The 15,689-nt window shown below is 43.1% G+C and overlaps 1 protein-coding gene and 1 pseudogene across 2 annotated transcripts in view; both read right to left on the bottom strand.

The window, feature by feature from the left end:
• Positions 1–15,689, bottom strand: part of Ptprn2 (protein tyrosine phosphatase receptor type N2) — a 790,024-nt gene that overhangs the window by 630,364 nt on the left and 143,971 nt on the right. The gene's annotated exons all lie outside the window — the stretch shown is intronic.
• LOC116081391 lies at positions 10,102–10,265 on the bottom strand (annotated as a pseudogene).

Genomic DNA, 15,689 nt, shown 5'->3' with positions numbered 1-15,689 from the left:
TCTCTCTCTCTCTCTCTCTCTCTCTCTCTCTCTCTCTCTCTCTCTCTCTCTGCCTTTATCTGTCACTACTACCCCCTCAACTCCCCTCCCCATGCCCTAAATAACTCAATTCTATACTGTCAGGTGACTGGTGCCTCAGGGGGAAGAGATGCTTCTGAATTGGCCTGCAAAGGCACTCCCTTCCCCCACACCATACTGTGCCTGCACCAAACATATCCCTGGCTCTTCTCTTTCTTTTTATAAAACACAACATTGGGTCCAATAGGATCAATAATGCAATAGGAAGCATCCCTCCCAGGAACTCAGCGCTTGCAAAGTAACTTTGTATTTGTCTCTTCTATCAGAACACCATTCGAAACACAGTTACTGTGAACATTATTTTTAAAGAAACAATATTAATTTTCATAACATGAGACCATTCTGGAAATCATTTATCTTCTACTTAATAAAAAGACCTATGAAGGCCATGACCCCAAACCAGTCACCACATACAATCTCACAGCTCTTATCTGGTGTCAAAAGGGAACTTCAGAAAGCAAAGACCCACCTGCAGTTTGAAGTGCCACCTGCAAGGCTCAGGATTGCCAAACTATACCTTAAGGAGGCATGAGCTGGAGAGGATGGCTGAGCCCTTGTTGGGACTATGAATTACCAAGGAGAGAAGAGGGGAGAGGAAGAGGAGAGCCAGGCAAGCTTTTCTGAAGCCTTCGCACTTCTCCATACTGTAAAGGTATATATAGTACAGAGTCTACACTGCAGACAGGGGAAAGCTACAGCTGCCTTATATTGAGCAAATGACAATATATGAGAAATGAGCTTGTCCTCTGCAGAGAATCAGGGGGAACTGAGGACCTCCATAGTGTCTCTAAGAAGAGGTGATGGCCTGGCTGACTTTCATCGCTCTGACACTTCAGGGGGAAAGAGCAGCCCTCACAGAGTATACAGAGTCCAGTAGACACTGAAGGTTCTAGTAAGTATCTTAAGGGTAGAAGAAGGTACTTTTTAAGAAAGTTGATATTGCTGGGCAGTGGTGGCATACACCTTTAATCCTAGTACTTGGGAGGCAGAGGCAGGTGGATTTCTGAGTTCGAGGCCAGCCTGGTCTACAGAGTGAGTTCCAGGACAGCCAGAGCTATGCAGAGAAACCCTATCTCGAAAAAAAAAAAGGAAGAAAGAAAGAAAGAAAGAAAGAGAGAAAGAGAGAGAGAGAGAAAGAAAGAAAGAGAGAGAGAAAGAAAGAAACAGAGAAACAAAGAAACAAAGAAAGAAAAGAAAAGAAAGACAATATCACCTCTCCAAAAACAGTCTGGATTTTCGAAAAGAGAAAACTGGTATCTTCCTGAGCTGGTTTTAAATGCTTGCTTTCCAAAGTTTGGGGGAACAGGTTCCAAGTCCCTACTTCTGAGTCCATGTAGCCCAGCTATTCCAGGGAGCCCTGAGGCCATGTGCCTTTAATGCCTTTCTCCCCTCTTTCTACTGTGGCTACATGTAGCAAACTGTTGAGAATTATCTTCTCTACACTTTGAAGTAGGTTCATGTAGCCTTGGCTGACTACAGACTTTCTAAGTGACCTAGAATGGCCTACAATATCCTGATACACTGCCTTCACCTTCAGAGTACTAGGATTACAGGCACGTGCCACCAGACCAGTTTTACGTAGTAAGAAGCATCAAACCAGAGCTTTGTGCATGCTAGAGAAGAACTCTACCACCTGAACCACATCCCTAAGCCTGAAGAGGACTTTTGTCATTAAAGAATATGTATGTCCCAGATGAACACACTCATGTTTTCTCTTGTTGGGATCAAATTAAGTATGTCCATCAGTTTTCCTTTTTGAATTCGCTTGCCTGAGAGTAAGAGTCACCTTCATTCTTGTAGCACTGACTGCGCAGGTCCAAGCTGACTGAGTAAGCAGCAGCAATGTGGGCTGAGCTTTGTGTCTGCAGATAGAACCTGTAGTCCCTCTCAGACCCAGGGACCAGGAGTTGTTGTGGGTTGAAGTAGATTCAGGGACCAGGTGCTCTAGAAATGCCACAAACATTAAAGGTGTGATTACCTCTGAATGTCACCCTCAAATAACCCCTGTGCTAGGGGCAAGACACCTATGCTGATTGGTGTGTTGACTGTTAGTAAATTTTCATACATTCAGTCATGGGAAACTCATTCTTTAAAAAAATAAATAAAATAAAATAAAGAATTTCTTGCCCAGCGCCTGCTGAGAGTCACCTTTAAATGATTACATGCCTGAGAATACTCCACATCTGAACTGAGGACACATAGCAGCCCACCTCCATGGCACAGCTATTTCTCCAGCCTGTGGTGGACAGGACAAAGGTGTCAAGCTATCAAGTCTTCCAAGGCGCCTGACCAACGTGAGCCAAAGCACTCACTGATCATGACCAGGCACTGCATCAATAGCCTGACCATCTCACCAGCAATGGCTGCTGGGGCTGAGAAGCACATTGCAAGTTCCTTCAGAACCTAAAAGGCCCATCAAGTGAGCCAACAGCCAATTCTGTCTCCTCCTAATCTAAGCTGTTACTAAAAAACAGGGACCTCACTTCTGGTAGAGGCATCACGTTATCCTGCCTATGCTGCCTACCTTAGGTGAGAACCCTCTTCAGAGGTCAGGCTGCCCCATGATTTCAGAGGCCTGATTGTTCAGGTGATGGGGCTTGATCAGATTCATGGTATGATCCTAAGGATGTCATGGGACCCTTTCAGGCTCATTCCCTGTAAACTCAGCACAGCAGATCTATCTCGTGCATAGGGTCGCACACTAAGGTCATGTGCATGCTGACCTGGAGACAAGGACCTGGATCCACATGACTGTCACGTTACATTCCTTACCTGATATCGTTTAATAAGAGTAGAACTTCATTTTAACATGATTGAAGATCTACAGGAAAATCCACAATGTGAGATGCCAAGTCTGAACCAAAGTTGTGTTCAGAATGTAAAGCAATCCTTTGTCTCCTTTGTAATGAATTGGAGACAAGAGGGTACAAGAAGAATCACAAGAAGTGATTCAGTTTAGTTTCTAGAGTACGTTCTAATTTACTCTACAGTTAACTTGACTTATACATCGGAACACAGGATAAGTAAACAAATAACATATTTAAGCAACTAGAACATATAGACTTAACACAGGATCTAATAAGAAGACTCACCCACCGAGTTGGGAAGTCATACATGTACACCCTGGATCTGGAGCTCACAGGTAGATGAGACTTGTCCCTGGACCTCTTTTGCTAGAGCCCAGTAGGGCTCAGACCTCTCCCAGGAATCACACGTTGTCATGGTACCCATCTCACACCTTTCCCCCTGTATTCCTAAAGAAGGCCCAGTGAAAATGCTTCTATGGCTTGAGATATCCTCAGTCCAGACCCACAAGTTTCTGAACTTGAATCACCTGAAGCAAGAAGGTGCCACACAGCTGTGGCACTCAGAACACCTGAATGTGGTGGTCTCAGCTCAGCACTTTTCATCTTGGGCTTTCTCTAAGTACTCAGGTTAGACCTTCCCAGGTGACACCTAAATTGGGCACATGGAAGTGATCCGGCAAAGCCTAAGCAACTCAATACCAAGTTCAGGCAAATGAAGAAGTGTCAGACAGAAACCCAGAGAATAAGAGGCAGCCAGAGCAGAATACACAAGCAGTCATTTGTTACCAGCTTCGTCCACTCCCAGACAAGCAGTGATCTGACAGCACATGAGTAAGGACTGCCACACCAAGCCACGTGCTTTTAAGGCAAAGGGGCCAGCAGCAGGGAGTGTTCACCTTTGGGCTGGAGTGCTGCACCGCCAGGGTAGTTAACAATCACTATCCACTCCTCCATAAAGAGAGAAAATAACCTTAAAATAGAATCTCTGTGCATCCCCCTGACCAAATTTCACTCCAGTAATTGCATCTGTGAGAAAGAGAATTGCAAAAGAAGTTAGCACTCTCTGGGCTCAGCTGTAAGTAATACATCAGAACCACCCGCTGAGAATTCCCATTAAGAAGAAGCTGCTCGCTGCACACAGAGAGCCAGCCTGAGGCAGCCCCCATTTTTATGGCCACAAAGCCCACACCTAGGCCCTAAATCCAGCCTAATTGTCTGCCTCGTGCTGCCCTCTTGCCAAGCCCATATCAATGTGGCCTGCTCTTTGGGCTCCCACTTAACAGCAGAGGTGGGTGAAAAGGGGAGGGGCCTTCCACAGCCTCTCAGCACACTCCCATCCACCCCAAATCCATCACACTAATTGAATGGAGCAAGCTGTTGGAAGGAAAATGTTATTAGTTTCCCACGTGAGAGGAGTGAGAAGGGAATCTCCACTGGGTTGAAAGCACAGGGTGGAATTAATGGGGCTGTTCCTGAGGCAACTCTATTTAACCGGGGTTGAGAGCCCAGTTCAACACAGCTCATTCCCCTCTCTCTCCATGACCATGCACTGTACCTCAGCCTCAGGCTTCCAAGTTCATCTCCTCCTTACTCCCCCACCCATCCGCCAAGGAAAACACCGGTATCTGTGCAACCTGATCGGGGAAACAGGTGGGATCCCTGACTGGAAGTGAAGCAGAAACGCATAGCTCCAAGCGGCCCTTCCTCTAGCTGGCTGGCGAACCAGCTGGCTTGCACAGGCATGGGAAGGAGCAGAGGCCACACCTGCTGACATCTGTGTTCCACCACAATGGCCTTCAGCCCCAGCACAGAAGAAGGTGACCTGGGACTTTGGAAGACAGGAGCTGTCAACATTTCTAAAGGCTCCCCAGATCAATTTAGAAGCATGGGGCTGGTTTAGAATGAAGGCCTCTTCTGGAAATAGAAATTACACAAACCTGTATTTCTGAGGATATTCCCCCAACACCATGAAGAGGAGAAACCCTCAGGGACGGCATTTTTATTTTCTACCTTTGTTCCTGTTAGGTTCAGATGAAACTCTAATTCCCCAAACTCTAAAAGGCAGTCCAAATATCTAGAAATGAGCTCAACCTGGACTACAGGAAGGTTTCTGGCGGTGAGATAAGAGCCAGCATTTCTCCGGAACTTCTGAAGCTGGTTCCCACCCACCTCTGGCCGAGGGACAAAAGACCACCTGTGGTGCCTATTAGCATATCAAACTCCTGCTGGCCTCCAGGCTCCCTCAGGATCACCTGTTATCCACTTCAAACTCTCCTGTAACATCCTAGCTTTTCTCACCTCTCCTGTGCTAAAATTCCTCCAGCTCCAGCCTCCTCCCACCCCATCTCCCTCCCCCCCTTGCTCTCTCTCTAGCTCCCTCTCTCTCTCTAAAATTCTGCTTCCAATTCTGTATGTATTCTCTATGTAATGTGTTCTCACAGTCCAGTCCACTGGCCATGTCTGATCTACTTCATTTTCTTTCTGCTCCGGACTCTCCCCAGATGCCCCTTGCTGTTCCCCATCTCATATCTACAACAAAAACTTTCTCCTTAATAAAACCATGGAGCATGTCCATACATCTAGCTAACACATGCTGACCACCAGGAAGGGACACAAATGGAGCTCCTTCCAGGGAGCTCAGCCTCTCCTAACCTGTAACCCTCCTGGCCTGACCAACCACGACACCGACTTGTCTCTCCTGGCTCTGCCTGACTTGTCTCTCCTGGCTCTGCCATCTACCATGTTTAACTCCAAGTTTTAGAGTCCACCTCTTCAACTGCTTCTTTTCTCCAGCTTTTCACTCCTGGTACTTGGGGTAGGTGTCACCTCAGAGTTGCCTACTATGTAGGCTCCTGGAGCCTACTACTGCTACTGTAAGACCATGGAAAAATACAAATTGACCCCAGGGGCTGCCTTCACCAGGGTCATGAGAAACTAACCCCAGGGACCCTGGGACCACTCCTCAAGGCTCAGTACCCAGAGGAAATTGCCAACCACAAAGAGCAGATGTTGCCAAAGATAGCTGAACAATCAATCAATGTATAGGAGATGTTTGTAAAGCTGTATACTGGAATTTTCCTGGAACCCCCCCCCTCCCCGCCCCCGCTTGCAGTTTCTGAGCTTAAATACTCTCTGTAACAGTCACTCGGAGTTCTACTTCTTCCCTAAGGCAGCTGAACCCCGGCGCGCCAGACCGATTAAATCCTCTTGCTGTTCCAATGAATTTCAGACTCTTGGTGGTCTTTGGGCGAGGGTCCCGAGAGAAAGACTCTTTGGGTCTTTCACTACAGAAGTCATGCCAGTGCATCAGGAAGCTTCTCTTGCCCTCCAGGGAAGCCACCACTTGAATAGGGACACTTTTCATCAAGGAGTTGGGATACTTCTCTCCAAGCAGTCTCTGGGTCACTTGGTGATGCCTCTGGCTGCAATTGTTTACCGGGACACTCACCATCCTTGGCTCTCCCTCCTCACATGTTCCCAGCTTGCTCCTGGAGTTTCTTCTGCCATGTTTTCCTGCTTGCCATATTGCTCCTGCCTCTAATCATGGGCTCTTCCCATCAGTATACTCTTCTGCTTTCTCCTCACACTTAGAGATCCCATTAAGTCTCACTGTCTTGCTGTTAATGGCTTGGCCTGGGTACAGCTCAATGGACAATGATGGCGCACTAGATGTCCAAATTTTTACAGACTAGAACTACTTCTATCACAGGCCAAATGATTCTAAAAATCTCTTATCTCTAAACGTCACTCTCCACTCCAAAAATCTTGAATCTCTAATAATAAAAATCTCTAATCGTTATCCCCCTGTTTTTCTTATCTCTGGGCCTTTGCTGTCTCTAGTGTTCCCCTCTGATCACTGGATTCAGTCTCACAGAGCTTCAAATATCTTAGGGATAGAAAATATTCAAAGAATGTTTTAGCGAAGTGTTGGTGGTATTGTGTATAAGAATTGAGCAAACAGGAACACCTCATAAAAATACCAAGGAGCAAGGAAGCCTAAAGACAGAGCTTCAGAAGGGTTTACTGAGAAAACATCAGTCCCCAGGAAATGCCCTAATTGTGGGGAGTAATGCCTGGTTCCAGGAAACTTCCCCAGTAAGGGGTGGATCTCCCCCACCCCTCCTACATGCAATTGGTATCTCCCCCTCACCTGGGGCACAGAGGTCAATGAGAACAAAAGACAATGAGCTCTACCAATGAGAGATAACCAACTCATGCTGTAAACCTATGTACTGAAAGGTATAAAAATTATGTACTTTTGTTCCTGGGAGTCGCCTTTGCTCAGAATGCAGGACAACCTCAGTATACTGGTTCAATAAAAACCTCATGCAATTTGCAGCAATCTCCCTCCTGATTCTTTGCAAGTGGGGCACCAATGCTGAATTTAACATGTGCACCTCTCGGGGTCCCCAAAGTCCACCAGGAGTCCAAATCCATATGCAAAAGCAAAGAGCCTTTATTCAAGTTTAAGCTCAGGCCCTTGTACTCCTTGGACTCATGCTGTAAAGCCTGGAGCCTCAATTAGGCAGGGTTTTTATATAGGGTAGAGCAGAGAAGTGGCCTTATTTGACAAGGGCTATCTTGGCCCTTGGAGATAGATCACTGATGACTTCAGCAACCTTGAGCAGTTTATCTATGACCTCTGGAATTTTAGCCACTTTCCCTCTATTTCCTTTTAGGCTCTGGCCCAGGGCAGTTCTTTCCTGAAATTGTTTGTGGAATTTCTATGAGCCAGAGATCAAACCAGGCACATGCAGGCTCAAAATGGAGTCAGCTTACAAATTGGTCACTTGTGCTCCTCAATGGGGCATGCCTTTAATTCCAGCACTTGGAAGGCAGAGACAGGTAAATCTCTGTGAATTCAGATCTCTCTGAGTTCAAATCCAGCTTGGTCTACAGAGTGATTTCAAATCCTGGGGATATAGCTCAGTTAGTAAAGTATTTGCCTCCTGTGTGTAAGGTTCTGGGTTCTAGCCTCAGTACTGGAAAAACAAAACAAAATGAGCAAAATCAAGTCCAGTCTGATTTACAGAGTTAGTTCCAGGACACCCAGGGCTACATAGAGAAAACCTGGTTCAAAAAGAAAGGAAGAAAGAAAGAAAGAAAAAGAAAGAAAGGAAGGAAGGAAGGAAGAAAGAGAGAGAGAGAAAGAGAGAAAGAAAGAATAGAAGAGAGTGTGAGTAAACAGGAATATCTCAGAAAAACATCAAGAGACCAGAATTTCCATCAAGCTTAGTAAGATAAGCTCAGGAACTTTGGGAAGGTGGTGGAACTCTATACCCGACCCAAGGGAAAGACTAATTAACATTCCTCAGACCTAAGGGTGGGAACCAGCCTGCAGGTGGGGACACATTCCGCACCTTCAGACAAGGGAAGTCCTTGCCACCTCATTCCCTGAAGACCAATCAGTTTAAAAAGTCACACTGTTTTGCCAATCATATTGTGTCTAGTGGTTGCTGCCCTGAAAATTGTATAAAAGCTCACTGAACAAACTGTGTGGGGTTGCCTCCTCTCCTTAGGGTCTGAGACAACCCGGCACACTAGAACAATAAAAATCCTCTTGCTTTTTTCATAGATCAGGCTCCATGTGGTTAACTCAGGGGGTCTCTGGTAAGCTAAGGCTTGACAGAGACTTACAAGAGGAGGGGAGGGGAGGGGAGGGGAGGATTCCTATGTGCTATCGGTATCTCCCCCTCCCCTATGGCACAGATGTCAATGAGAACAAAAGACAATGAGCTCTACCAATGAGAGATAACCAACTCATGCTGCCCTTATGAGGGAGAGGAGGGGAGGGGAGGGGAGGGGGAGAGGAGAGGAGGGAAGAAAGGTTTTATGCTATAAAAAATCTGTCTCTGGAACTGAGTTATGGCCTTCTCTCTCTCTAGACCTAAACATGCTTGTTTATAAGTTTCCTCCTGGGACAACCTGGCAACTTGACTCTGTGACAGGGATAAGGGGTGTGACCTTCCCCCAGCCAGGAGCTGGCTGTCTCAGACCTTGCCTAGCCACAAACAGGCGGTCCACCTGGGGCGAGGCTTCCTGACTTAAACAAAGCCCTTTTGTTCCTGCTGCTTCCCTGCCTCGAAGTTCCTGCTAACAGCTACGCCCTGTGGAATTGCTTCACCTGCATTCAAGACCGAGTATCCAGATGATAATTTGGCCACAGGATGCTGGCGGACTGAGGGCGGGGTTTTGCCTGCCAGCTTGATTTCTCAGTTTTAATAATATACTTTGGACTGTAAGCAGAAACCATGCCTCAATCCCATTTTTTATTTATTCTTCTCGCCATCCGATTCCCTTAATTTCCCCCTCTTCCAGAAGACCTGGTTTGTATGTAGCTGCAGGCAGCTGCAACAGTTGGCACCCAATGTAACATGGAGCCTGGAAATGGGCGTGAAAAGAGAGGGTGAAAAGAGGACAGTGCTGCCTGGATGGAGATCCTCAGAAAACAGAAGGAAAAAAAGATGGTATCCCACACAGGTAAGCAACTTATGAGGTGTTAAGGATATGGGCTAAGATGAGACTATACTGGCCTGGTGTTGATCTCACTCAGGGTTTGGTAGCAACAATTAGGATCAGAAACTTCAAATAGGCAATTGTCCATAGTCAAATAACTACATTTAGGCATGAGGAATAGGGCATAAGTAAAATAAAAAATAAGATAAAAATAGTAAAATACAAAAGCAAAACAAAATATGGATTTCGGGGTTGCCCTAGGGACAGAGAAAAACCAAGAGAGGTCTTGCTTTCTCTCTGACCCATCCAGGAAAAATCCTTAGTTTCTACATTCTCTGTCTTGTCAATCATTGGTGCACCGATGTGTCTACATGTCAATTTGTGTCTGTCTTTGTCTTGTGGTATAAATGATTGCGGTTCTATGTTTCACGTTGAAGATAAAAGGTGGTTGAAACCTCATCTGCTGGCTGTCCAGCTCTCGATCCCATCTCAGTGTACACAGCAAAGGCTAAGTTAAGTTGCCCCACTGAGAAAGGGGCAACAGCTTAAGTTCTAAAACAAATGAGCTGATAGTTCCTTTTCCTAGAGAAATCTGTAAATTCATAATATTTGTGTAGCCACTTCATTTGGTTTCTAACTAGTCTTAAAGGTATAAATATGCTCTACATGATTATTGACTTATAAGTTATTGGGTATGGTAAAAAGTTGTAACACTGGTAACAAAAAGTTAGCTTAAAACTGGTAACTCAAGACATGTGGCATGAGTCAGCCAAGAAGTCTGAAATCTCGGCAGACAGACTCTGGCTTGGCAGCCGCTTGGCACCATCTAGCAGCTGCGGTTTAAGTTACAGGCCATTTACTAGGTGGTAGATGTTTTTGATATTGATTTTACACTTGATCTTAGCCAAAAGGCTGAGAAGTGATTTTTTTTTAAAGATTTATTTATTTATTTATTTATTTATTTATTTATTTATTTATTTATTTATTTTTTGAGACAGGGTTTCTCTGTATAGCCATGGCTGTCCTGGAACTCACTCTGTAGACCAGGCTGGCCTCGAACTCAGAAATCCACCTGTCTCTGCCTCCCAAGTGCTGGGATTAAAGGCGTGCGCCACCACTGCCTGGCTGATATTGATTTTAAAGAAAAATGAATGATTTAAGATGAGATTTTGCTTTCCAAAAGTTATGGTTATGGCTTAATATTACAAAAGAAAGCTAGAAGGTATGGTTAAAATTGGCAGAGTTCCATTGGCTGCAGTTTGCAGTTTGATCACAAGCTCAAGATTCCTAACTCACCTATATTTAGTAATTAAGATAATTGCAAGGGTAATAATAGTTAAAGACAACTATGGCCAGTATGGGCCCATTGCCTCTTTTTACATAGGCTTTATTAGATATAGTAGTACAAGCAAAATTTCGCCCAAGATTCAAAGAGAGATCTCACTGAAAATTTATTAATTAAAAACAGCATTATCATGGCTCTAAAGTAACTTTAAAATTAAAATTTATAAAGGGTCAATGAGGCTGTGGAATTTGTGGAGACATTGCAATCTGGCCTGCCTATTTCATATAAAGTTATTATGTATTTAAAAGGTTATTTTTCTACCAGTAGTGACGTATTATTTTGAAGTCTACAGCTAATATGTTTGGAGTTATTTAAAATTTATATTGAGAAAAATGTATTTTCACTATTGCTGTAGACGAGCATCTACATAAGACTACTAAATTAATTGTTTTATATCAAACAACTTTTATAATACTTATTTTTATTGTTATAATATTTTATAAATTTTAAGGAATATGACAAAAAAAGATATTGTAGGTATTGAAGGGGGCTCTCTGGGAGGAGTTGGGGTACTAAAGGGAAACAAGAATGTGAATTAATTCTATTTACTTAAAATATGTTTTGAAATGTTAGCAAATTCAGATAAATTGAAATTATGTAAATTTTCTCATCATAATGTAATAAAAGTTTTTTAAAAAAGGTTATTTTTCCTCTACATCCTGGTAATTTTAAAGATTTTGCTTCTAGTGAGTTTATAATCATTAGAAAATTTTGCCTTTAAAAATGGCAAATAGCCTTACTTTATGTATAATTTTTTGTCTCTGCTTCAGTGCAAGAGGCTAAGATTTTGAATTTTTTGGTATACATTATTTATTATCTAATCCCTATAATAAGACCTTTGCTCTTATACCATGAGCTTTAAAAATGAGTATTAGTGACTCTAGAAAAGGTTTCAGAAGCAATCAATACCTTTTTCAATAGTTGGGCCTCATATCAAAAAGTTATATTAAGAAAAAAATGAGTTGCTTATTTCAAATTACTTTTGACTAAGGCCTTACCTTAAGCTTACCACAAGACTTAGGCCTTCAGAGACTCAGACCTTTTTACAAAAAATAAAGAAAGCTTCTGTAAACAATTGCTATAAATTGTAACCAAATGTTTGTGTTTTTAAATATGCCCACAGCAATTCTTTGGCAAAAGAAAACATTAATATAAATTCATCTTTTCTCATAGTCAAAGTGAAAGGCTGGAGAATCTTAGAATTTAAAATGAGGGCATTTAATACAAATGTATGGTGTATAACCTTTACCTAAAAGGACATGGAGAGCCACTGTAGCCAGCCAGAAATATAAAATAGCCAGTTCCAGGAACTCAGAGCCTCAGGGCTCTGGTTCCCAATACCTGCCCCTCCTTAATGACCCACAATGAGGGCGGAACTAAGAATGAAGGTCTACTGGTTTATGAGACTCTCCACCCTGTCGACCAGTAGATGAAGATTACATTCCTAGAATGAATGTGTTCCCCTCCCTAACTGAATACCTTGGGTTGGGTCCCTCTGAAAGTTTCCACTGTTTATGTTCTGTTTCCTTGGTAACCCTCTCTCCGCCCCCAGCTTCTGGATTTTCTCTTAAATACCCCACACTTCTTGTGTTCGGCATCGAACTCTGGCCAGCATGGTCACAAGATCAACCCCGGGGTCGAACTCTGGCCAGCATGGTCACAAGATCGACCCTGGTACCGGTATCCCCAATAAACCTCATGTGATTGCAGCAAGTTCGGTCTATCGTGAGTCATTGGGTGGTCGCGTCATCCCGAGACTTGAGTAAGGATTTCCCAGTTCTGGGGGTCTTTCAAAAGTAAAGTTTTAACATCCTATTATGAAGTTATGGTGATATTAATAAAAATTATATGATAAAATCATAAATGTATTTTAGAAAACATCTCTTAAAAACCTGATGTCTATTTCTTGCTTCAAACAGCAATTAAATTGCTTATTACAAAATATTAATTGATATTTGGCCTATCACATAGTAAAGATTTTTAGGAAAAATTTATATTTATACAATAAACAAATCGTTAAAATTTGCCTAAATACATGCTTTTATATGGCCTATAAATTTATGTATGCATCCCGTAATAGTATATACATCTACAGCACTTCTATGGGAGAAAATAATAAGTAAGTCACAGGTTGTAAGGAGCATGTAAGGCCTGAAGGCCAGGAAGGCTAAAATGAAATATTAAGTGACAAAGTGAATAAAGTGAAAGTAAATGTGTGAAATGGATAAGCACCGCAAAGCGGTAACTCAGAGTGGAACCTCAGATAAAGACAGAGTGATGCAGGAAGCCCAACGTGCAGACATAGAGATAAGAAGAGCTTAAAAGCTATGGCCAGAAACGACCAAGTCAGAGAAGGGATGGCTTGCTGAGCAGATCCATGCTGCCCAGACTCCGGACTCTCGACTCCCCATACGAGCAGACCCGAATGCTGACTCAAGACCCGCAGCCTGGACTGGACCGCTGCCTGAGCCTGACGTGCAGCGAAAGCCGGCGGAGCAACTCGCTGACTCAGGACCCGAAGCTCGAGCCTGACTTGCGCTGGCAGAGTGACTCGCTGCCCAGCTGCCTGAATGATCTGAGGAGCCAACCCGGAAGTAAACCGGAAGTGACGCCCGAGAAGTCAGAGTCAGAGCCTGCGAAGTGGAAACAGGACTTAGCTTATGATGTTAGAATGTTTAGAAGTATTCTGCTAGTGATACTAGTGATTGCTATGTTATTTTTGTGTGTAATTTATGTGATACAGCCTGATAAAAGCTCTTTTAGCACCACATCTGACTCCGTGTCTTCTGTCATAATTACTGAGGGCATCCGCCAGCTGGAACCCTAGGCTGGTCACCCTAAGTGGTCGAGACACAGGTTTAATCTCATGATTTTCCCCCTACTTCAGCACAAATAATTAACCTAAGTGTTGTAGTCACTATTTATCAGGCACTAAAATTAAGCCTTAATTTATATATTGATATATGTGTATATCAGAGCTTATAATCACTTATGATAACTTGATATTTTTAAAGAATAATTCTGATTTAAAAGTTAAAAATAAAATATACACATGTGACTATTAATACCTTTTCAGATTTCCTAGTTGCAATTGCCTTAATGTGAAAAGCAACAGAATATTAATTGGTTATTGCTTATATTATATTTCTATACCTAATGTTCCTAATCAGATTAAAACAGATTATGGAACTGACTGTTCCATGATCAATCAATCAAGCATTTAAAATGTTTTGTCAACAATTTAATGTTACCCATATTACTGAGATAATTTATAATTCTCAGAGACAATAAATTACTCAACATGCACTTTGTACTTTGAAAATTTGATTTTTAATAATTAAAAGAGGGGGAATCATACCCTCAAAAACTACCTCCAAAAGCATATCTCGCTTTTTGCTTGTTTTAAAAATCTTTTTTGCAGTGTGATGCTAAAGGTCAGTCTGCTGTGGATCGCCATTGGCATCCACACATTCCCAGTTCTTATGCCATCGTACAATGGCGAGATCCACTTACTAACACGTTGTATGGTCCACAGATCGCCACTGGCATCCACACATTCCCAGTTCTTATGCCATGGTACAATGGCGAGATCCACTTACTGAAAGACCCCCGGAACTGGGGAGATCCTTACTCAAGTCTCACCCAATGACTCACGATAGACCGAACTTGCTGCAATCACATGAGGTTTATTGGGGATACCGGTACCGGGTCGATCTCATGACCTTGCTGGCCAGAGTTCCGGGGTCGATCTCGTGACCATGCTGGCCAGAGTTCGACACCCAACACAAGAAGTGTCGGGTACTTAAAGGAAGCTGGGGGCGGAGAAAGGGTTACAGAACATAAACAGTGGAAAATTTCAGAGGGACCTGAACCCAAGGTGTTCAGTTAGGGAGGGGAACATATTCATTCTAGGAATGTAATCTTCATCCACTGGTTGGCAGGGTGGAGAGTCTCATAAACCACTAGACCTTCATTCTTAGCTCCGCCCTCATAGTGGATCATTCAGGAGGGGCAGGTATCGGGAACCAGAGCCCTGAGGCTCTGGATTAGCAAAATTCCTGGAACTAGCTACTCCACCTTTTTTTTGGCTTGTGGCAGAGGTTTTCCATGCCTGCTTTTAGGTAAGTTATACATTATACATTCTAAGATTCTCCAGCCTTTCATTCCCCACTTCTAGTAGATAGTTCTAATCATAGAACTAAATATCAGTATCATTATATTTTAGATTTTCTTGGCCTTGCAAAGTAAAATATTGTTGACTTAACATTAGAATCTAAACAGCACTTATTCTTTCTGAGCTTACTCATGGAGTCTCTAATGACTCCTGAAAGGTTTACATAAAAGCAACATTCTCTTATATTTAAATCAATGGCAGCTCTTAACTCTCTATAAGTCTTATGCCGCAATACCATACTGGATGTTCTTGTAGCTACCCCTGCAGACCCTAAGCATAGTTCTAACATAACTGCCAGGGGAACTCCTTAACTCTCTTCTATTGCCAGGCACTACCTTACTGGTTCTCAGGATTCCTAGCTTCTCTTCTTTCCTATCTTTATTTATCTCCAGCTCTCTAGCCTCTTATTCTTTCTGACTCTCACACTAGACTCCATCTTCAAAGACTCTCTTTTAAACGTTCTATCTCTTCACTATGCCCTTTCACAGTCTTTCTGCAACTTTCCTTTTTCTTTCTCCGTTTAAAACACTTTCTCAGCCACCTGCACTAGTTTTCTTAACGACTTATCCTGCATCTCTTCTAACTTTCATAGTCTTTCAACTCCACCAGAAATCCAGGAATTACTGAATAATAGAATATACAGGGAAGCATAAAACAGCTTCCAGAAATATTGCCAATTGCCAATTGACAAGAGACTGCTGGACACCTAGACAGCCCCTTAAAACGTTGGAGCATCAATCTTCAGCCTTCTGGCCCGTGACTGTCTGACACAGGAACTTTAAGGACCAGCTTAATCTGTCTCGGCAGATATATGCTGTCCTAGGCCTGT

This window comes from Mastomys coucha, unplaced genomic scaffold (genome assembly GCF_008632895.1).
Source record: "Mastomys coucha isolate ucsf_1 unplaced genomic scaffold, UCSF_Mcou_1 pScaffold6, whole genome shotgun sequence".
In the NCBI taxonomy this organism is placed as follows: Eukaryota; Metazoa; Chordata; class Mammalia; order Rodentia; family Muridae; genus Mastomys; species Mastomys coucha.
The sequence above is the reverse complement of the archived record's forward strand: the minus strand, read 5'-3'. Positions and strand labels throughout refer to the sequence as shown.